The sequence below is a fragment of the Nipponia nippon genome, unplaced genomic scaffold (genome assembly GCF_047370975.1).
Source record: "Nipponia nippon isolate SJK-2023a ecotype South Korea unplaced genomic scaffold, ASM4737097v1 scaffold_6, whole genome shotgun sequence".
Classification (NCBI taxonomy): Eukaryota; Metazoa; Chordata; class Aves; order Pelecaniformes; family Threskiornithidae; genus Nipponia; species Nipponia nippon.
Genome location: NW_028262380.1, coordinates 41,057,671 through 41,079,785, shown reverse-complemented (window position 1 = coordinate 41,079,785; position 22,115 = coordinate 41,057,671). Strand labels below are relative to the sequence as shown.

The 22,115-nt window shown below is 51.6% G+C and overlaps 2 long non-coding RNA genes across 2 annotated transcripts; one reads left to right on the top strand and one right to left on the bottom strand.

Moving 5' to 3' along the window:
- Positions 1 to 690: 690 nt before the first annotated feature.
- On the bottom strand, positions 691 to 22,102 carry LOC148051422 (uncharacterized). The gene is made up of 2 exons (XR_015700147.1): positions 21,827 to 22,102; positions 691 to 1,289 (listed from the first exon to the last, which is right to left on the bottom strand). It is a non-coding gene; the product is annotated as an uncharacterized LOC148051422 (long non-coding RNA).
- Positions 10,614 to 18,999, top strand: LOC148051423 (uncharacterized). The gene is made up of 4 exons (XR_015700148.1): positions 10,614 to 10,759; positions 11,187 to 11,359; positions 17,515 to 17,664; positions 18,790 to 18,999. It is a non-coding gene; the product is annotated as an uncharacterized LOC148051423 (long non-coding RNA).
- Positions 22,103 to 22,115: the final 13 nt, after the last annotated feature.

Below are 22,115 nucleotides of genomic sequence, written 5' to 3'. Positions count from 1 at the left end.
AAAAACACCAAGCCAGATCTGTGAAAAGCTACTAACTCAAGGTTCATGGAGCAGGTATATGTAACTTTATCCAACTGATGGGATTTTTCCCATGTTTTACCATGGAGCTTATGAGGGGAAAGTAGATTAATTTTAAAAATATATAATCTGCATTTTTCATTAAAATTAAAAAAATTTTTCATTAAAAATCAACATGTTATACTGCATCTCATTCCCTTGAATTTTAAGTAGAAACTCAGAGTTTTACCAACTCAAAAAAAGTCATTCTGCTTCTCTGGTGGAACAGATCTGTTGCATTAATTTACCAAGAACATCCACTTGATTTAGTTGAAATAACACTTATAAAGTAATAAATGTTTAGTTTAAGAGGACGTTAATGAGCAAAGTTTATTACTTACTGGAAAATCATTGAAATTGAAAGCCACATATATTTACATAAAGTATGCGGCATCTGAAGTAAATCCAAAGAATTTTGTTATTAATTTCCTGTGTTGTTTACATGTGTTAGAGCTATGTTTATTCCAGAAGAATCACTCACCAGGAGCAATAGAAATCAAAGTGCAAACTGGTTTATTTTTCTCAGTAACTTATTAATAACAGCATCAGTTTTTAGTGTTAGATAGATGATATGCAACAGATATTTTTCTTCAAATATATACACAATAAGTGAGAAAATAAAGCAAAGGACCGTGCAGTTGAGTTGTTTATTAAATGAAATAAAAGTTAATACCATTTTTGCAATCTTGTAATTTTTTTCTATTAATTCCAAAAGATATTGAATAAGCCACAACAGATGTTACAGTGCAATATTTAATGTATGTTTCAAAACCCAAATACTTATACAATGAAGTACTAATCGAGATCATAAAAACATCCAGGATTTCATTATGTTTTCTCACAAACTTATGAATTAAAAAAACAAGTATAAAGGTGCCTTAACAAATCAAAGACGGTATAGTTTATAAAATCTCCTTTTAAAGCTGGAAGGGAACACGTATCACATTTTTATGGCAAGTTACTACATGTTAAAGTAATTTCTCATTTTTCACATTTGGTATGAAAATTATCCCGTGTGTTTCTTAACCTCAGAGCATCTCCTCTTAGTTTTGGCATGACTGTAGAAAGCAGCTGGCTTTTTCTAAACCAGCTATGAAGGAAATTATTCACGTCCTTTCCTTAGCTCCCAGTCCTGACTCCTCAGGTCCTTAGGTCTGCAGAATCCTCCTCGAAGGGAGTTTTGCTATAGAGTAAATACAACGGTGCAGGACTCGTTCGATCCACTTGTGGGCCTGGGAAAAAAAAAAGAGGATAAGGAGTGTGTGGCTTTTCCAAGAGTGTGTATGGTAGCCCTGGAGCCAGCTCTCGCTTGTTTTAATATAGACAGACATGGCCAGGATTCATTCCTTCAAGAGAGTGTCTTCTCCTAACACCAGACAAGTCGGTTATATTTGTGTTTTACTGTACAATATGTCGAATCACTCCTTTCTTCTTCATCCGCCAAATGGTTCTGGGTTTGGAGTTTGTCTTGCAACAGCCAAGATACTCTAACAATTTAAGGATCAAGTCCTCACACCGCCCATGTGCGTGCAAGCAATCCCTCTGCTACCAGGGGACGGGCCAAGCGCTCCAGACTCTGCACGTGCAAGTGAGGGATGGGAGTCGACGAGCCCACCCCTTCTGGAGGGCTTGTGAGCATGGCGCTTTCTCCCAGTGAGAAATAAGGATTTTAATCCTGCCAGGGGTTCACACGTCAGAGCAACCTTCACACCAGAGGCACAGGGGCTCCAGATCCCTGCCGGGGACTGTGTGTGCCTCCTCGGAGCAGTCTCTGCGGTACCCCTCTGCAAAGGGAACACACTTCTAGTTTTCAGCCCTATTGCCCTCCAAACCCAACTCTGCTGTGGGAGGTTTAACACTTACTTAATGAGGACTATGTGTGTGCATACATATGGATGTGTGTATATCTGTCTACACATACACACAATATAAATTAACTAAACATGTTACTAGGATACATCAGGAAAACCACATCCAAACAAAGAGTCCAATATGGAAAAAGCTATTAAAAGACCCCAGCGTTTGAGCTTGTTGTGTACAGGAATAAATATGATTACAGAACACCAATTTTACATTTTGTTCCTTTCTTGCTGGCATTTATAAGAGGTGCTGTCCTTCTGGAAGTAAAGGGAAGATTGCAAATGATAAAGCAAATCTGATCTTCACAAATAATGTGAAGCTCATAATTAAATTGCCCACCTCAACAAAACTTGGAGATGAGCTCCATAGTTAAAATGAAGTGTACCAGCCTTCGTTTAATGTTACAAAAGGTCCGAGAGGCCTCAACAGGCCCCTGAGCTCTGCCCTTAGAGTTTTTGAGAGAAATGCAGGCAAAAAGAACCTTTGTGCTCCAGGTGCTCAGAGGATCAGAGTACCCTCACATTAGCTCAATATTGAAAGATGAAGATAGGCATGAACTTTACAATCTCCTTTTCATCACAAACTTCTTTTAGGTTGCCTAGTTAGCCTAAATATTTTTCCTCCTTCATCTTAAATGCAAAGATGCACAGTCAGAGGACACACGCACTGCAGGGCATGCACCAGCCCGAGGCAGTGCTCAGGCTCACGGGATGGAGGAACACCAGGAGATGCTCTTGCAGCCCTAAGGTGACAATAGCCCCATTTTGCCAGGGCTCTGCCACAGCCCTTAAGTAGCTCACAATGGACCAGGATGTGGCAAATTACCCAGCTGGCAAATACTCCTTGCTGAGTCAAGGAATTGAACCAGGTATGCTTTCCCTGTTACAGTTACCTATTTAGGTCTTGTAATGCTCTACGTAGTACAGTTTTTGAACACCCTGCTGCCTCCTGTACTACTTCCCCTGAGCTCCGCACCCTTCGCACAATGCTGTAAAGACAGAGAATTAGCCAAGGTACCAAAGCTCAGCCCTGCAAGTCAGGCTTGGATAGCAAGAATAGCAATCTGGGCAGTTAAAATTAAAAAAAAAAAAAAAAAGTGTCTCATAAGTAGACTCTTAGAGGGATGTGATACAGGCCTGTGGCTCCCCTAGGAGCAGCACCTGGTCCATCTCACATGCTTCAGATGACATGATGGTGTAGGAACTGACATCTCCGCCATGCTCAGTCTGGTAATGTGCAACTGCTCTGGGCAAAGCCAAATGTCCCAGCCCCAGATGCTTTCTGAAGTGTCAAGGCACGTAATGAAATGCTAACTAAAATGGCACTAGTCATGTGACTAAAAGGCTGAGACTTTTTTTCTAGTCATTCCTCTTGGTATTGACTTTGAAGTCAGTAACGAACCTCCCATTGGGTTTAATGCAAATAGAATCAGCCCTCACTGGAGATTTTAGTGGAGCAGAGAAAAACATTTTTCCTGTTAAAAGATTTTCCTATTAGTACAGACACATAAAAGCCTTCTCAAAGCTATAATGTTAAATATTTTAATGTCCTGCCAAACCTCATCAGTTCTCATTGTTTAGCAAAAATGGCACAGACATTCTGAGTTGCCAGCTATGGCATTTTCTGCATATTAAGATCAATAATATGCTTTAAAAGGAATAAAGGGTTGTCTAATGAGAAAAGTCTTTTAAAAGTCAAGACAATTCCAACTGTTATGAATGATTACAAATTATGTGGTTAATTTTATGGAGGGTGGGGTTGGGAGAGATTAAGGCCTTGGGCACATGAACCATACTTCCATACTTCCTTTCTTTACCAGAAATTGTACCTCCCCAAAACCTCCCCTATTGATCATCTGTGTGAATTCTATGAAACGTTGGTTTGACTGCCAGCGTAAGGAGCTAAGTTTTCCATTTCAGCACCATCCCTGCGCTCTTAAAATATTTTTTGGAATAAATTTCTTTGACAGGCTGTACTGACATGCACAGAAGGAAGACTTGGTTCAGGTCTCTCAAAAGTTGTGCTTTTTGGACCCTGTGCTCTACCCTTATTCAAGCAGCCTCAGCAGTTAACAGATGTGCAGGTTTGGGCCTTTGAGTTCTTTTACATTAAGCAATGCAGATGCACATTCAAAGGCCCCCTCACCTGTACTGAGTTTGGCCTGGCTCCACAAAGGCTCTATGTGAGGTCAGGCTGAACTGCAAGGATTTAATTTTTCAGATGTTAAGGGCAATGTGAGCTCTGAACGAGGAACCTAGGGAGGGCAAGAAGCCACAGTGAGGAGATGGCAGCATTGGTGGGTGGTGGAGGAGGTGGCGGCAGGATTTGTCCTCGAGAAGGAGAGGTGTCTGGTGTGTGTGCACTCCCTGGGGACTCCAGCTGCAGTTAGCTCATGCCAGCAGTCCCCCACGTAAGTGGCCTCCTGCGCTGGTGCCTTTGAGGACATGTGTTTCCTGCTTTCCAGCCACATGGGCACAGCTACTCACTGTCCTTACCCAGTAGCTAAAAGTCCATCACCACTTCACACAACGCGAACAGGGCAGTCTGGTTTGGACCTTTCCCAAAGCCTCTTCACTGACTTCTGCAGGACAGACCAGCATATCAGAGGCTTAAAAACCCTCCTACACTTTTTCCCAAGGGAATAAAATCTCCCGTCACTTCCGTGCAAGCAGCTCAGCGTTACCTAGGTCTGTCAGGGACCTGGCTACCCAGGTCAATGGCTTCTAGCCCTTTCCTGCATTGTAGAGGTTGAAAATAAGTCTTTTCAATCAGAAACTGAAAAATACATTCTTTTTTATAGAAATGAGGCTCTGGGGACCTCATTCAGTGCCTTAGGGAGGTTAAACTTCTACTTCCCACCCTCTGTAATGGTATACTGATGTCTGGGTAGAAGCTGTTCTGATGTTGGGGCATGAGAAGGGAGGAGGGAAGAGGGACCGAATCATTAATTGTACCATGCAGATTAATGCAGCTTCAAAGGAAAGAAGACTCTTTCTTCTCCCTGTCCTTTGGATGCCTGATATTATGTAAGCTACACACCACAGTGATGGGAGATGTGGTTGTGAATTCCCTAAAGCAGAGAGATGAAGAAGATGGACGTTGCTAGCTCCCTCAAGTCCTGCATGACTGCCTACCTACTCTGCAAAATGGGGCTGACTGCACTGTCTCACTGCTGGCACTTCCCCACCGTGCTCCGGTGCCACCGTGTTTTGTGCAGACTCCATTTGTGTGAGCATGCGTTACAGATGCACTGCCAGACCCAGCTCCTTCGGGAAGGAGGAATGCTTTGCAAATCCGGATGGGATTAGGTGCGAGATACGCACTTAGCCCTGTCAAGACCAAAAGGCTTCAGTGCATGTGCGGAGCAGAACTTCAGGCATCTCAGAGACTTCCCTGGTGCTGGGGGGGTTACTCGGTAAAGGCATGATGATATGAAAAACATAGTCTGCATTTAAACACCAGATTTCCATCTAATCCCCAGTGTTGGTATGTTTGTGAGCTGGACTTGGGTCCCAGTTAAGTAACAGGAGCTTCCTAGGTACAGACGGTATGAAGTATTGCAGTCACTCTTTCTAAATGCTATGTCTTAGAATCTCTGCAAAAACATTAAGTTTTTCTCTAGATTTGTTACGGTGATGAGAAATGAGCACACACATAAATATGTAGCATACTGCAGTATATTAATTGATGCATACAAACCTATTACTCTTTTTTATAACCTCTCAACATGGTGTGAATGAATGAAGAATTTTCAAAAAACTATAGAAACAAATCATCATTAAACTGTGCTGTGAATTCCTGGTTCCCTCCTAAATCAGATCTTTATTTAATTTACTACCTAAAACATTTATAAGACTGTTTTCTTGAATACTCCTACAGAATGGAATGGTCTTAATTTCATTTCCCATCTCCTCTCCACTCCCCACCATTCCAGAGCCTTAAAGTCCTCCTCCATTTCCCATTACAACCCATCTCAGATCCCACTGTGCCTCCAGACCCTGGCAGATCACAGGGGGGCCACACGCAGTCACTAAGGAGGGGTGAAGGGATATCCATCAAGTCCTTGGACTTGAGGTGGAGACAGTTGCTGTGTTTGGCTGAACTAGGAGTTGGCCGGTGGGGTAGATGTGAAGCAGGTGAGATATTGATTGCGAGGGCTGAGTTTGAAAGTGGATCTTGGATTGATGCCCAGTTTGTACAGCAAAGTGGCAGAAGATGAGTTAAATCTGCAGAGACCCAAAAAGATAATTAAAAACACCCCTGGATGACAATGGCTATTAACTTGCCGCAAGTCACTGCAGCCCATGGAGGGAGAAAGGAAACTAGCAGCTCCTCGGTCTCACTTCGAGAAGATGTATGTATGCTGTATGTATGCACAGCCCATCTCTAGAGGTCCATAGGTCCCTGCAGCTTCTCCACGGTCCTGCGAGGGTGCCGGGGGGCTAGGTCTGGTAGGGCAGAAAAACTCCAGGAAACACATTTTGACAGAAAAGGCTTTGAGAGCCTCCCATGTGCGCTCCACATTGCTTATCGCGTGCCCTTTGATGTCGGGTTTGGTTCGCAGGAAGGCATGAGGCCGGATCCTCACCCCAGGGTGGACTGTGCCAGCCCTGCGCACCAAGCTGCGCCAACGGCTGGCACCGTCTCTCCCAGGGTAAGGATCCAGCCCCGTCCCCAGCACTGCTCCTGCAGTCCCGAGCACACAAGGTGGTTTTTTCCTCCCCCCTCTTTTTTTTCCTTTTTCCCTTTTTTCTTTTTTTCCCGTACACTTTTTCTCACTCTTTCCTTTTTTCCTTTTTTCTTGTTTCTTTCTTTTTTCTTTCTTCTTTTTTCTTTTGCTTTTCTTTTTTCTTTTTTCTTTTCTTTTTTTTCAATTTTTTCTTTTTTTTCTATTTTTCTTTTTTTTCGCTAGTAACTGAGAAAGAGCTTTCTGTGTTCGTCGCTGTAAATGCGGCTTTTTCCTCCCCAGCTGAAGCATGGTCCGAAATTCCTGCTGTAGCGGGAGGCACAGCGCAGGGCCCGCCCCGGGCGCTGCCCGGCGAGGGCCGGCAGCCGTGCCCTGCGGGGAGCCGGCCCGGCCGCCTGCCCGGCCGCGGACCTGCCCTGAAAGGCAAAGGCAATCCCCACCGCCCCGCGGGAAGGGAGAGCTGCTTGAACCCCCCTGGCTCACGGCTCCCTGGCTTCGGGGGCTCGGCAGCTCCCTCTGCCTCGCTCTGTGCCCGCTCCCGGCTCTCTGTGCAAGAAACCGATGGGAAAATATTAATAATCAAAACGGGGGGAGGGGGAGGGGGTGTCGGTTCTTTTTTCTTTGTTTTCTTTTCTTTTTTTCTTCTTTTCTTTTCTTTTCTTTTCTTTTCTTTTCTTTTCTTTTCTTTTCTTTTCTTTTCTTTTCTTTTCTTTTTTTCTTCTCTTTTCTCTTTTCTCTTTTCTTTTCTTTTTTTCTCTTTTCTTTTCTTTTCTTTTCTTTTCTTTTCTTTTCTCTTTTCTTTTCTTTTTTTCTCTTTTCTTTTCTTTTCTTTTCTCTTTTCTCTTTTCTCTTTTCTCTTTTCTCTTTTCTTTTCTTTTTTCTCTTTTCTTTTTTTCTCTTTTCTTTTCTTTTCTTTTCTTTTCTTTTTCTTTTCTCTTTTCTTTTCTTTTTTCTCTTTTCTTTTTTTCTCTTTTCTTTTCTTTTCTTTTCTTTTCTTTTTTTTTTGTTGCTTTTCTTTTCTTTTTTTCTCTTTTCTTTTCTTTTCTTTTCTTTTCTTTTCTCTTTTCTCTTTTCTCTTTTCTTTTCTTTTTTTCTCTTTTCTTTTCTTTTCTTTTCTTTTCTTTTCTTTTCTTTTCTTTTCTTTTCTTTTCTCTTTTCTTTTCTTTTCTTTTCTTTTCTTTTCTTTTCTTTTCTTTTCTTTTCTTTTCTCTTTTCTCTTTTCTCTTTTCTTTTCTTTTTTTCTCTTTTCTTTTCTTTTCTTTTCTTTTCTTTTCTTTTTCTTTTCTCTTTTCTTTTCTTTTCTTTTCTTTTCTTTTCTTTTCTTTTCTCTTCTTTCCTCTTCTTTCCTCTTCTTTCTTCTCCTTCTCTTCTCTTCTCTTCTCTTCTCTTCTCTTCTCTTCTCTTCTCTTCTTTCCTTTTATTTTATTTTATTTTATTTTATTTTATTTTATTTTATTTTATTTTTATTTTATTTTATTTTATTTTATTCTATTCTATTCTATTCTATTCTATTCTATTCTATTCTCTTTTTCTTTTCTTCTCTTTTCTTCTCTTTTCTCATTTCTTTTATTTTCTCTTATGTTTCTTGTCATTGTTATTATTGGTGGTGGTGAAGTTTCTTTCCTTTCTTTTTTTCTTTCTCTCTTTCTTTTTCTCTTTCTTTCCTTGTTCCTTTCTGTGACCGATTCAGGTTTGAAATCACCATTCTGGAATGTTAGAAGGTGACTTGAGAGGAGATTATTAAAAGAGAGATGGGTGCATTTATTTATTTATTCATGTCTTTTGTATCTCGCAGCTGCAGCTATAGGAGCAAAAAAAGACAAGAAGACGGGGAAATGCCTGTTCTTTCATAAGAAGGTGTTTGAAAGCTCTGGTCTGTGCCACGCAAATTTTGCAAACGGCAGTTCTGAGCTGGCATCGCACGACTGGAGGCACTTGCGAAAGCTTTGCAAAAAAGACACACGAAGGAAAACCAGGCTCGCCTCCACGCAGTGCACCGAGAAGGGACTTCATCCCGTTTGCTTACTGCCAACACTGATCTCTCTCTTTCTTACTTATTTTTTATTTTTTTTTTTCCCCCCGGAGGCGGGTGGGTTAAGATCTGCTAGTAACTCCAGCTGCCCCTTGCCTGCTCTGATAAACAAGGCTTATTTCTGCAGGGAAGGGCCAGGGATACCATGCTGTCCGACACGGCACTCGTGTCTCGCCGCCCCTCCGAGCCCGAGCCCGGGGCAGCAGCGGCGGGGAAATCACGGCCCGTCCTCACGGGCCGCATCCGGAGCCCACGGGGATGGGGAGGGTGGGGGGTGCCGCAGCTGCCAGCCCGGGGCGGGGGGAGATCCTGGCAGACCCCACCGCGAGCTTCACATCCAAAGGGACGCTGTGTCACGCCACATCATACCACACCACATGTCCCGTCCTACCGTATCATCACACCGGAGCATTTCGGTAAAATTCACATGTGCATTTATGCATACGTGTTGATATATGTTTACATATGTATAGTATAAAATATTTTTATATTTTTAATATGTAAAATGTATATTTAAATATCCCCCAGTTTGTATTTCTTGCAGATCTCCAAGCGCATGAAACAAGTGAAGGGAAACTGTGGGACTGACTCACTATTATTTAATAAGGTAACTAAAATAATACAATATATATTCGATTGTGTTAATTTAACATATATGAATCGTAGATGGGCAGGTATCTATACGCACATACGTACAGCTGTTTATGCCGACGCACGCAGAGGCAGGCACCTCCACGCTCCGCCGCCCCCGGGCCGGGCCGGGGCTGCCCGCCAGGCGTGGTGCCCCCTCCCGCCGCGCTCAGCCCACGCGCGGAGCAGCCGCGCCGCTGCGCCGCCCGCGGAAGCACCTGGGGCGGGGGTGGGAAGGGGGGGGTTTGCTCCCACCGCTGCTGCTCTCAGGCCTGAGGGGAGGGCGCGATTCCCACCCTGCCTGCGCCCCAGCGGTGCGGGCGGCGGCACACCAACACCCCCCCCGAAACAAGCAAACAAACAAAAACCCACCCAAAACTCACAACAGCAAAAACCCCAAACCACCTAAAAACACCCTTGTGCACGCCACGGTTTTGGCATTTTTCTCTCTCTGCTAGGGGAAGGGAAGGGAAGGGAAGGGAAGGGAAGGGAAGGGAAGGGAAGGGAAGGGAAGGGAAGGGAAGGGAAGGGAAGGGAAGGGAAGGGAAGGGAAGGGAAGGGAAGGGAAGGAAGGGAAGGGAAGGGAAGGGAAGGGAAGGGAAGGGAAGGGAAGGGAAGGGAAGGGAAGGGAAGGGAAGGGAAGGGAAGGGAAGGGAAGGGAAGGGAAGGGAAGGGAAGGGAAGGGAAGGGAAGGGAAGGGAAGGGAAGGGAAGGGAAGGGAAGGGGAAGGGGAAGGGGAAGGGGAAGGGGGTGCAGGGGGGAACCGGGGATTGGGGCATGCAGGTGCCTGCAGATTCCTGCCTGGCCACCCTGCCGCCGTGCCTTCTGGTGCTTGGGTCCCTCTTTCCTCACCTGGCGTCTGAGGAGACCATCCTTTCCCTGAAGATCCTCCTAGCCCTCGACTTGAGAGTCTATGTGCTATTTGAATAAATGGTGTCACCAAGTTGAAATGCGCTCAGTGTCGGGCAGGGTATGGTTTACACCTACTCTCAGGGCTCCGGCCTGCAGCAGGGTGGGAGAAGAAACTCTCTGTAGTTACTCCCGAGCAGTGAGGACATTTCTGGTTTATGTAGCACCCCCACCGCAGGTCCCTCACTTTGGACAGGGTCCTGATGAGGCCTGGGGAGGGTGGGGGAGGAGGTGGCCCTCGCCACAAGGGCATCCGCCCTCCGGGCTGGGGGAGAGCCCCCAGCGTGGTCTTGCGTGGGGCATCCGGATCCACAACCACTGCAGGGGGCTGGGTGGGCGCGGGAAGGAGCCGGGACTGGAGACCCCGCCAGAGAAAGCGAGGAGCGCCGGGCTGAGCCACTGTGGGATCGGAGCCCTCGGGCTGCAGAGCGGGTTTGGAGCAGGTCGTTGTCTGTGTAGCCGTGATTTCTTCCCACCGAGTGGGTGGGGAGGGGAGAGGACCTCCTTTTCTATCTGAGCTGATGCTCCGGCTGGGGAAAAGCAACGTGAGGGCTTGCAAATTCAATGGAAAGCTATAGATGTCGGTAAGTCCCGGACACAACCGAAGTGTGTCCCTCCCCGGTCATAAACAGAGATCCCCGTGTCACTTTGGGAGCACAGCCCGTGGGAGGTAACCCGGGTGAGGCCGGGCTGGCCCCCAGGAACGGCAGGGAGAGGCTGCAGCCAACCTGGGCCTGCCCGGGGGGGCTGTGTCTGCCTCGGGCAGGCACAGGGACAGGGCAGCCGGGGAAATCTCTGTGCCCTCCGCCTGCGAACCAGCCTCTCTCGGAGATCTCCGCAGCCTGATCCTCGGGAGCCGTCCTGGCCGCGCACCCGCGGTTCCCCCCCTGCGGCACTCACCGCAGCCGGCCCGCGGGCTATTTCCCGACGGCGATGGGAAAAGCCGAATCGGGGCAATAGAGCGTCCCGCCAAGTGCATATTACTGACGGATTTCCCTTCCCCGCCACAAGGTTTTAAAGGGTTTTGAACGGAGAGCAAACGCGAAGCTGAGGGATGCTGCAAGGTTTACAACGCTCACCGAGAGGCTGGGGATGGAGTACCTCAAGGCGCATCCCGCACACTTAATGCCCACCGACCTGGTGTTTCGGCCTTCCCCGGAGTTACTGCAAGAGAAGGACGGCTGGTGAGCTGCGGGGGGCAAGGAGGGACGCATCCCGGTGTGCACCTGCGGGGCGGGGAGGGCTGGAGGGGAGCACGGTAGAGCTGGGCTCCAGAGATGTGCTCGCTTTGCGCCGGGGACAAGTCCCTTGTTTTGGGGGGCCAAACCCACCGAACGAACCCCTTGAGGCTCCGAATGCCAACCTAGAAGTCCCGCTGCCGCCAAGGCGGGGCACAGCTGGCCCTGCCCGCCAGACATTGCAGGATCGGGCCTTCTGGATGAATCTGTGCTTCTCGGAGACGAGTGCTCTCGTGCGAGCTGGGGAGACCCCAGTCGGTCGGGTTTGCTGGGGACGGTGTTTGCAGGTTGGGAAAGGCGTGGCAAGGAATGCCACCCGGAATTTCCCAGCGATTACTTCAGTGGGAAAATAGAGGACGGGAAATGCTCCCCCGATCGGCTCTTTCCTGCGGCGCGGGGTCAGTTACGGCCCCGGCCCTCTGAGCTTAGGGAAAGAGCGGTTCTCTCCCTGCCTTTGGCCTTGCGCAGTGAGTGGTGAGGCTGGGGACACATCACAGGCGAGGTCCGCTCCCGGCCCGGCTGCATTTTTGCTCCGCCGGCGCGCAGTGGCTGCTTGCACCGGCGGCCGGGCTGGGCCGGGCCGGGGCGGTGGCGGGGCGGAGCGGTGCCGGCTGCCGGCGACCGCGGCGGACGGCGGCGGAAAGGTGAGAGGCTCAACCACAGACGCCGAAATCACCCCTCCCACCTTCCAAAAAAAACCCAAAAAACCAAAAAACAAACCAAAAAGAATCCGCTAGCTACAGACAAGATCTAGCCTGCTTTTGATCCCCCCACCCCCGGGACCCTTCCCCGCCGCCCGGAGGTGCTGGCTGCAGAGCCCGGACCGCATAGCTGACCCCGAGCCGGCTCCCCAGGCCGAGGGACTGGCATCTGAAACATTACCCAAGGAGCTGGAGCGGCTCTGGCAGTATCCCCCAGCTCTTCCCGAAAAGGTATCCCGGGAATCTTTCCCCTCCCCTGCCCTCCGAAGCCCCTGCAAAGAAAGCAGGCCCGACGTGTGAGCCTAAGCACGAAGCATCCGAGGAATTTCCACCAGGGAAACGAGCCCTTTCCGCGGGGCTGGCGGCGCTCCCCGCCGCTGCGGCCCGGCCTGCCCCCGGGGCCGGGGGCCGGCAGGGGCAGCCCCCGGCGGGGCGTACCTTCAGGCATGGAAGCGTTTAGCGGTTTCGGCGGTATTAACTCCTAACAGGGTGTGAAAAGTATTGGGGATTGAAAAAGCTGTGGGAAAGTGGAGGCTTTCCAAGTCAGGCGGGCTGGAGCTTTCCTCCCCTCTGCAGGCGAGCACCTTGCGCTGCTGCCGCCGCCGGGCCCCCAGCGGAGCCGCCCCTTCCCGGCAGCCGCGGGTCAGGCGGCCCGGCAGGTGCCGTGCCTCTCGCTGACTGACCGTGAGCTTTTATAGCTGGAAAACTTGGCATCGCGTTTTGCCACCGGCCCGTTCGCCCCCGTCACCCTGCCAGCGCGGGAGACGCCGCTCGGTGACAGCTCTGACGAAGGGGCCCTGGCCTCGCCGGGCCGGGGCTTCCCGGCTTCTTTTGCTCCGGGTGCGGAGGCTGGGCCTTGCTCTGCCTCCAGCCGCCTGTGCCCCTCCCGGGGACCCTCTCCCAGCCCCGCCGCCGCAGCCGCCTGAGCGGCGCAGGCACCGCCGTGCTCCCGGAGGCGCCCGGCCAAAAGCCTCCGGTCTCTTCTCCCCTTCTCCCAACACCCTGTCGTCGGTTTTCTGTCCCCAGACCACCAATTTTGGGGTTGCTTTTTTTTTTAAGCGTGAACGGTCCGAAAAATAGACAGGGGGACGAATATTTCAGATCTGATCAAATCTAATCAGCCTCTAGCACTTGTTCTAATTAAAGCAGAGATTCACACCGCTGGCACGGCTTCCCCGAGTGGCCATTACGACCCAGTAACTTGTGGCTACATTCAGACTCTCCTTTCTCCCTGGGCGGGGGGCGGCAAAAAACGAAATTTGCAAAAAAAAACTCCGCGGCGTAATCTTACTGGTGCCAAAAAAAAACGTAAAAAAAAAAAATTACAAAAATAGTTTTGGTTTCTCCCCGCCGGAGAAGACGGTGGATGGCGCAAGAGCTCGCTCCTGTCAGCCTGCGCTCCCCCCCAGCACGGCCGCCTTGGGGAGAGCGGGCCAGCCGCCGGCTCCGGTGCCGCCGGCCTGCCCGGGCCCGGCCTCCCCGCCCGCCCAGCGCCGCCCCCCGGGCCGGGGCGCGTCGGGGCCCGGTGGCGGTGCCGGGGCGCGGGGCGGTGGGGCCGCCGCCAGGACGGAGGATCCGAGGGCTCCCGGGGCGGGGAGCGGTGCGGGGCGAGCCCCTGGAGAGGGAACCGAGCATCGCATCGCTTACCTGGCTTGGGCAAAAGGCACAGAGAGAAAAACCCTCCGCTGGGGAAAAATAAAAATAAGAATCCTTCCGAGCGGTGCCCGTGGCCGGCGGCGGGGAAGGGCACCGGCGGCGGCTCCTCCGCTGGCCGCTGCCGTCCCGTCAGCCGGGCAGGGCGGCAGCAGCCACGGTGTCTGGCTCACCCAGCGGTTCCGAGGAACCTCGAGATAAAAAAGACAGGCTCCTCCTGTGAATAAATCCATTTCTGAGCATCAGAGAGTGGTTTTAAACAACAACAACAAAGCCCCCCCTCCGACCTGTGACTGAGGGACAGTTAAAAATAATTGCCCGTGTTAAGGGGCAGAAGACCAGGTTACAGGGAAAACTACCTTCTTTCAAAGCCCGCTAATGGCCACGCGATTCATTAGGTTACTTAGTCCTAATAACCTCGCCAGCATCAGTCCCGGTGACCCAGCCCATTAAGCACCACCAGCGAAACCCTATAAAACAGGCAAGGGGAATGTCCAACATATGAGCGCATTTATTAGTATTATGTTCCTGAGATAACATGCCCCCGGCTCCCCTGCATACGGCGGCAGGCAGGTTGGGGAAAGAGGGAGCTCTGATTTGGGAAGGGCTTGAGCGCAGAGCCAGGGCTCCGGGAGAGGGATGGCGGGTCCCACCGTCACTGTCACCCACCGTCTCCCGCCCTCGCTGCTTTCCTCCTCCGGTCCCCGTCTCTCCAGCCAAACAATAGCTACATTTGTGGCGAGCATTTTTCCCCTCTGATTAAACCCAGGCCAACCAATGGCAGCCAGAACGAAACAAATCGCGCGGAGTAACATTTCGATCATAAACGGGAGTTAAGAGCTTAAAAAGAAAAAAAAAAGGGGGGAGGGGGGGGAGACAACAGGGGTCCCTTCCACCGAAACTTGTCAGTGAGTCATTGCGATATCACCCTCCGTGGAGGAGGCAGCTGAGGGGGAGAGAGGGGAAAGGGAAACGGGGGAAGCAGCAAGCCCGGCTTCTCCCGTGCCTTCCCGAGCTGCAGACAAACTGGACCCCTCCCCGGCATCTCCCTGCCAGGGTGAGGTCTCTGTAATTTACGACACGCGAGTAGTTACGGTATTTGCCGCGGCTCGGAGCAGGGCTGCTCGGGGCGCAGGCACATGCAAGCGATTAGGGGAGCGGGGGGGTCCCGCCGGCGGGGGGAGCGCTGCCAGCGCGGCTCCTCGGGGGGCGGTGGGCCTCCCCCCGGCCCGCCCCGGGGGGCAGCGCCGCTCCGCTCCCGGCTGGGGATCGCCCCCCCGCCGGAGTTAAACCCCTCCCAGCATCTGCAGAGGAACAAACCCTCTTCAGACTTTGACTCTGCACAATTCCCCCACCGACACCTTTTTTTTTTTTCCCCCCCCTCTCGATTTCTTGGGGGGAAATCCGCCCAGAGACAGCGGGACGGCGTTGTTCGCACGCTGGCCGCACGGTGAGAGGCGCTGGCCCGGGGTAACGAGGGCGCCCGGCAGAGACCGGCCCCAGGCCCCGTCGCCGCCCGCCCCCGGCAGCAGCGACGGGGCGGGCGGGCAGGAGCCGCGGGCGCATCCCCCGGAGCCGGAGCCGGGATAACTCCCGGCTGAAGGTGGCCAGGAAGGGCCCAGCCCTCACAGAAAGCTGACGCGATCCCTCGCTGTTTTCGCAACAGTTTTAACAGGCTGGCAGCGATGAAAGAAGGAAAAGCGGCGGGGAGGGAAGAGCAGCGCCCTGCCGAGCTGCCCATTCCCAGTGCTGCCGGCTCTGCAGAGGGTTTGCCGGTGAGAAACCCCGCGGGCTGATCCCGCAAGCCCTCCCGCCCGGCAGCGGCGCCCGCCCCGTCCCCGGGGCGCCCGGGGCAGCGGCAGCTCCGCCGCGGTGGGGCTGGGGGCGAGGTGCGCCCTGCGCCGCTGCCCCACACCTCCGCAACTGACAGCCTGCCTGCTATTAAACCCTTTTGCTCTTTCTTTTTCCTCAAGGGCTTTTTTAACTCGTAAAATGTTGCTCTGGCTTGGAACTTGTCATAACAGGAGCCTGCTTTATTTATTGGGTTATTTATTTTTTTTACGCGCAACAACAATATCCCGAACACAGTCTGTTTGAAAGAAGGAATTTCCAAAAACAAAAAAGAAAGGGGGGGGCGGGACTGAGAGGGCAAAAAAGAGAGAGGAGAAAGAGAGAAAGAAAGAAAAAGAGAGAGAGAGAAAGCGAGGTATAAAGAGAGAAAGAGAGAAAGAGAGAAAGAAAGAAAGAGAGAAAGAGAGAAAAATATAAAGACAGAAAGAGAAAGACGAAGAGAGAGCGAAAAAGAGAAAGAGAGAGAGAAAGAAAGAGGGAAAGAAAGAAAGAGGGAAAGAGAGAGAGGAAGGGGGAAAGGGAGAAAGAGGGAAAGAAAGAAAGAGGGAAAGAAAGAGAGAAAGAAGGAAGGAAGGAAGGAAGGAAGGAAGGAAGGAAGGAAGGAAGGAAGGAAGGAAGAAAGAAAGAAAGAAAGAAAGAAAGAAAGAAAGAAAGAAAGAAAGAAAGAAAGAAAGAAAACACACATGCCAACCCTTCAAAATTAAAACAAGAAGCCCCGAAGTCTTCTTTTTGTTATTAATATTATTTAACATTTAAAACTCCGGGAACTTCAAACAAACTTTTTGCAGGGAAAAGAACGAGAAAATAACTATTCTCTGGAAAGCATTTGTTCACAACTCGAACTGTGCCATTTTGGCGTAGAAACAAAACTCGAGACGCCCAACCCTGTCCCCCCTCCCCCCGGCATATATCTTTTCAGCACACATTTTAAAATAAATATCCTTACGAGTCTTTCCAGAATGCCTCCTTGTTATGAATTGATAGGATACAACATACCCCAGCTGTGTGCCTGGAAGTCGGGCTTTAGTCCTTTAAATACCAGGACAACATCTGCGGGGAAAACAATTACGGCGGCTTCGCCCCGCTCCGCTCCGCTCCGCGCTGCCGGGCGGCGGCTGCGGCCGGGCGATGTGCGGGGCCCGGCGGCCCCGGCCAGGCGTCTGCCCTGCGGCTGCGGGGGCGGCCGCTCCGTGGGCTGGATGCGGGTAACCCGGGGAAAGAGCCCCCGAAGGGTCTTTGCTTCGGCGAAGGAGAAAAGGATATTTTTTTCCGCCTCTCCCTGCGAACCCTTTTCATTTTATCACGCTTCTCGCCCCGCTACTCAGCAAGCGAAAATAAACCTGAGCAAACTCGTCTGCACAGAATTTCACAAAATAGCGAAAAGATTGCCAGAGGTCTGCTCGGAGGTGTCCGGCTTGGGAAACACGGGGGGAACCCGACAACTTTTTCGTCCCAACCGAAGATTAATTCAACCTCGAGGATATTTTCGCAGGACGTTTGCTTAGTAAAGCTTTCCTGTAGCTATTTTGTCTGAGACTAGTGTTTATCATTTAAAAAAAATGCAGAAAGCATTTACAGTGCTATCTCCTGTTTTGGAGCTTACAACAGGTGTCAGAGCTCTCTTCGGGGGGATTTATATATGTATATATGTGTGTCTCTATATATGTCCAATTAAATAAAATGACCACTTTGTCTATTTGAAACCATATGTGTGCAAAAGAAACAACAGAGAAACGTTAAAGGTTTAAACACCTTCTGTGCTTATACAGCTTGGACTCAGTCAGAATGTGGTACCTGACCTTATCATGTTTCAGCCTCTCTTGTCGCTTTTGGTGAGACGCTGCAATAGGAGCTATCGCTGTCCGTATTTAATAAGCTGTGCTCTTTTACTTTTAGGTTAGTGTATGTCTTCTTAGGGCTGGACAGCTAAAGAATACCTTTGTTTTCCAAAATTAAGAAAGACGCGCGAGTAATGGCATTGCGAATGACGTAAGAAGTATAACCGTATTGACATCTGTTACGACGATCAGCCATCAGAAATAAAAGGTATGACTAAGCACACGCTTGAGGTGATTTACCTCTAGAACATGAGTTACAGTTAGTTTATGTGCCTCCTCGCCTCCGGGTATCCAGCGTGGTATCCATTCCCTCCGCCAAGGGGGAAAAAAAAATAAATTAAAAACCTTCCGAGCTCGTTGTCCGGCAGGGAACATCATTTCTAACAGCTGTTTTACAGAGTGGGAGCCAGCGACCAAAAAGCCCTGAGGACTGAGCCCCTAACCCAAGGCGATGCAGAGCTCTCTTATCCCTGCCTCAACATATATGCCTATGTCCAAATACCCCTATAGCTAGCGCCTAACGCACCGGCGGCGTGTTACTCTGCGTCATGGAGAGGGGCTGCGTAGAAAACACTCACAGGTTTAGCCATTTTAGGTTGCTGGTTGTTTTAGGGAAGCTCCAGAAAGTTTAAAAAATGTGACTGAAGATATTTTTTCCCTGTCTGTTCCTTCTCACCCCCCGGCTCGGCGAGTGCAGACGCCCGCCGCGCCAGGCACCGGCTGGGCAGAGAAAAGGGGGTCCGAGGGGGGCGGACCCGGGCTCCCCGGCCCCCGCCTCCCCCCGCCGGGGGAGGTGCGGGGATGCGCCGCCGCCCGCGGAGCTCCCGCCGGGGCGCAGCCCGGCAGCCCCTACCGGGCCGCGGTGCGCAGGGAGGGGGCACACGCCGCGGAAAGCTGCGCTCCAAACTAAACCACGGCTTGTTTCCCCTCCCTTTCCCTCCCCCCCCCCGCCGGGGTCCATCCCAAGCCGGCCCCAGCCCTTTCCATCCCAGCCCGGCCCCGGGATACAGCGCACAGGAGGATGCTGCGCGGCTGCGGGGAGGATCCAGGGTAGCCCCGACGCGGGGGCTGGGGGGGTAAGGAGAGGGAGCAATGAAATCCTGCAAAGCACTCGCAGCTTGCAGCGCACTGCAGTGCCCACGGCAAGGCGGGCTCCGGCGGGGACCAGGGGTCCCAGCCCCGGGGCAGCCCCACGCCCCCCGCACACGCCCCGGCCAGCGCGGCCGCGGAGCTCCGGCGAACAGCTTTTTTGCTTTTTTTCTTTTCTTCCCCCCCCCCCCCCCCTTCCTTCTTTTTTTTCTTTCTTTCTTTTTTTTTTTTTCTTTTTCCCCAGAAAGCGCCCAATTCACACGCAGAAAATGGCAGAAGGAGAGGTTGCCCTGCCCCTGCGCCCGCCCTGCCTCCCTCCAGCCGCAGGAGCTCCCCGAGTCTGCCTGCCTCTCCCGGAGGATGGATGTGCTTCATGCCCCTACCGCGCATGGAAACCCAGGCCATCCTGCGAACGACATGTTGCCTAAATAAAGATAAAACGTGCTATACATCACAGGCTTTCCCGGTTATTCTCAATGACTTGTCGATTCCTCTCCCCCTCCCCACCCACCCCACCCCACCCCACCCCGGCACACGTGCAATGATAGGAAATGGTTTTAAACGACGAGGGGTCACGTAGAGCCATCCTGATCGTTTAGTAAAAATAACAGAGCTATTATGGAGCTGAAGGAAGGAGCCGGGGAGTCCATCCACACGTGCTTCAATATTGTGCCTCGACTGAACACACACAGAGGCATACATATATATATATATACACACATATACATACGTGCAGCCGCGTGGTCCCCTGTGAGCCCCCTCAGCACCCTCTCATTAGGCCGTAAATGCGCGCACCGATGACAGTGCGCGCCCATCTGTGTCGGGGAGGGGGGACGTGGAAGGGCTGCTTGTATCTTCGGGATGGAAATGCACGTAAAGCCTTTTATGAGAGCTCAGGAGACAGCATTTGCTCTCTAACCTACACTTTTTTTTTTTTAATCTCTATTGCCGAAAACTGGAAATAATTAAATTCTTTAAAGGTTTACTTTTGAAACCATAGCTGGAGTAAACTATGATTCAGGTGTAAATAATTACCGAAGTCATGAAAGCGGCAACTGCTACATGTGGTTTATTCGTTGCCTTTTTTTTTTTTTTAATCGTTTGATCATTTTAATCCTTAACTGTTTGCCAAATTCACATATTTGTAATTTACTAAACTTTATCATCTCTACCGGGATCGGGATGTTGTGCATTAGATTCCAGAGCCGTCCTGTCCTGCCCTGCCCCGGTGGAGGAGCCTGGCTGGAACAAACTGGATGGTTCTCAAGAAGGGATAACGCTATTACCCCGGTATTTGGAAAAGCTTTCCATATCAGATTAGAGAAATTAGAACTGAATAAAAGATGCTTCCCCTTTCATAAACGCTACCAGACCTACTCGATTTTAGACTCCGGAGAAGAAATGAGTTATTGAAGAAAAGAAATTGTTTAAACACAATAAATCCATGCCCAAATGAAGGCATTCCCTGGGGCAAGACAAGCAGGATTTGGCCCGAGAGCGTGAAAATAGAAGTATCCATTAAGCGAAAGCCTTGGAGAAATAGGAGAAACGTGGACATATAATATACACCATATAAACAAAAGCCCAGGATTGATTTCTTTTGCCTACACTGCAATTTCAACCCATTTGTCTCTTCAGAAAGCCATGGTGGAAAAGGGCAGAGAAACGAACTTTCTTGCTTGCGTGTGTCCTCTTTTAAAATCATTTTGCATAGTAAGACACCACTTGAACGTGTTCTGGTATTGTAAAAGTGTTTTTTACCAGGCTGTAAATGACTGCCCCTCTGACAGAGCAGCCGGAAATGTAAATCACACCGTGGAGCTGAAGTTATGAAAAAGTTGGTTCCCTTTTCTGCGTCGCAGGAAGATCACGGGGCTGCTGGATTGGGAAGGGAGCAGGGAGGCTTGTTTACTGTTTTCCTGCTCCACCAAACTGTTGGCTCCACGGTGCCTGGGACTTTGATGAGAAAGAATGGACAATGTGCAGAGTCCCTTCCTATGACACCCAGGCCACCGCCACTTGGGAGGTCCTTTGGCCTAATGCAACCACAGCTAACTGCTCCCAACAGGAGGCTCTCTGGATCAGGCAGGGTCACAATTATACTTCTGCTAAAGGCAAGAGCTTTTAACAAAAAAAAAAAAAAGGAGAGAGAAAAAGAGAGAGAGAGAGGGGAGGGGGCTGGGCGAGCGGTTGAATTAAAGCCTTTCAATTCATCTGGGGAAGGAAAGACCGAGAGCGGGGTTAGTAGGAACCGCTTCCAAGAGGCATGAGCTAAATCAGGTTGTTTCCATCCAGAGGAAAGTGACGGGGGATGAGGTCCGGGGCGCTCCGCACGGGGGTGGCCCCCGACCCCAGGGCTGTCACGCCAAACCGCCCGGCGGGAGCAGCCGGCCTCCCCCGCGGCCCTGCCAGGGGGTTTGGGGGCTCACCGGCTGCGCGACACCTGGCCGGTGCCGCAGAGATGAGCTGTGCCTTGCTCCGCTGAGCTGGGGAGAGGACACCACAGCCACAGCTCGCAACAAGCCCTCAGGCATCACCCACTGGCGCGGAGCGGGGAGAAGGGCTCCAGGAGGAGACACCCCAGCCCCTTGGCCTCTGATCTCGGCACTCGGGGGGCGCGAATGTTTTCCAGGGGTGGTGAGGGAAGGACGGGAGGGTCGATACATGTTGTGTGGCTCGCAGAGGGGGCTGAGTTTCCCGGCGCTATTAAACCCCGTGCTCCTTGCTGTTTACTTGCAGCGGCGAGGAAAAGCCGGGGGAGAAGATGGGGGGCTCCCGACCTCCGCCGTTTCCCGGGGCGGCGGCTGCCGGTGCCGGTGCTGGAAGCGGTGCCCCCGGGTCCGCAGCCGGCCCGTCCTCCCCGCTCCCGGCGGGGTCTGCGCCCAGCGCCCGCCGGCTGCCCTTCCCCTCCTCCGCCCGCTCTCCCTCCTGTCCCCGGTCTCCCTTTAAAGCCCCCGAATTCACCCCCGCTCCGTCCCCCGTCCCCCGGGGAATCCGAGCCCCGCCGGGCCGAGGGCTTTGGGCGGACCCGGCTCCCGGCTGCTGCCTCCTGCCCCGGCCGGCGAGGGAGGCTGGGGGTCCCACCTCGTCCCCTGACACCCCTCCCGTCTTGCCTGGGACAAGAGGACCCCCTCGCCGCCCAACTCCGGGCAACCTCACCCCCCCGACCCGGTCGCCCCCGTCAGGCAGCGATACCCGACCGAGGAGGGGGGGCGGGCTCCGTGGACCCCCCCAGCCCCGGCCGCCGTCCCCGGCTCCTCTCGCCGCCGCCCCCCGCTTACCTGGAGGAGGCTCCCCGTGCTCGGCGGCGTGGTCGCAGCGGGCCGGGAGCGAGAGGGGAGGCCTGGGGCCCCCGGGTGGGGAAGGGCCCGGTCATGGTCCCCCCGCACCCCCGAGAGATCCGGCGGGAGGAAGAGAGAGGGAGGGGGAGAGGGAAAGCCTTTTTTTCCCCCCTTTCTCTCCCCGTTTGAGCCGAAGTGACCCGCAGTGTCTGGAGAAGGTTTTTGAAGACGTTTGGGAGGGAGGGAGAGAGTTTTCTGCTGAGAAACTCAATCTGCCATACAGTAGCGG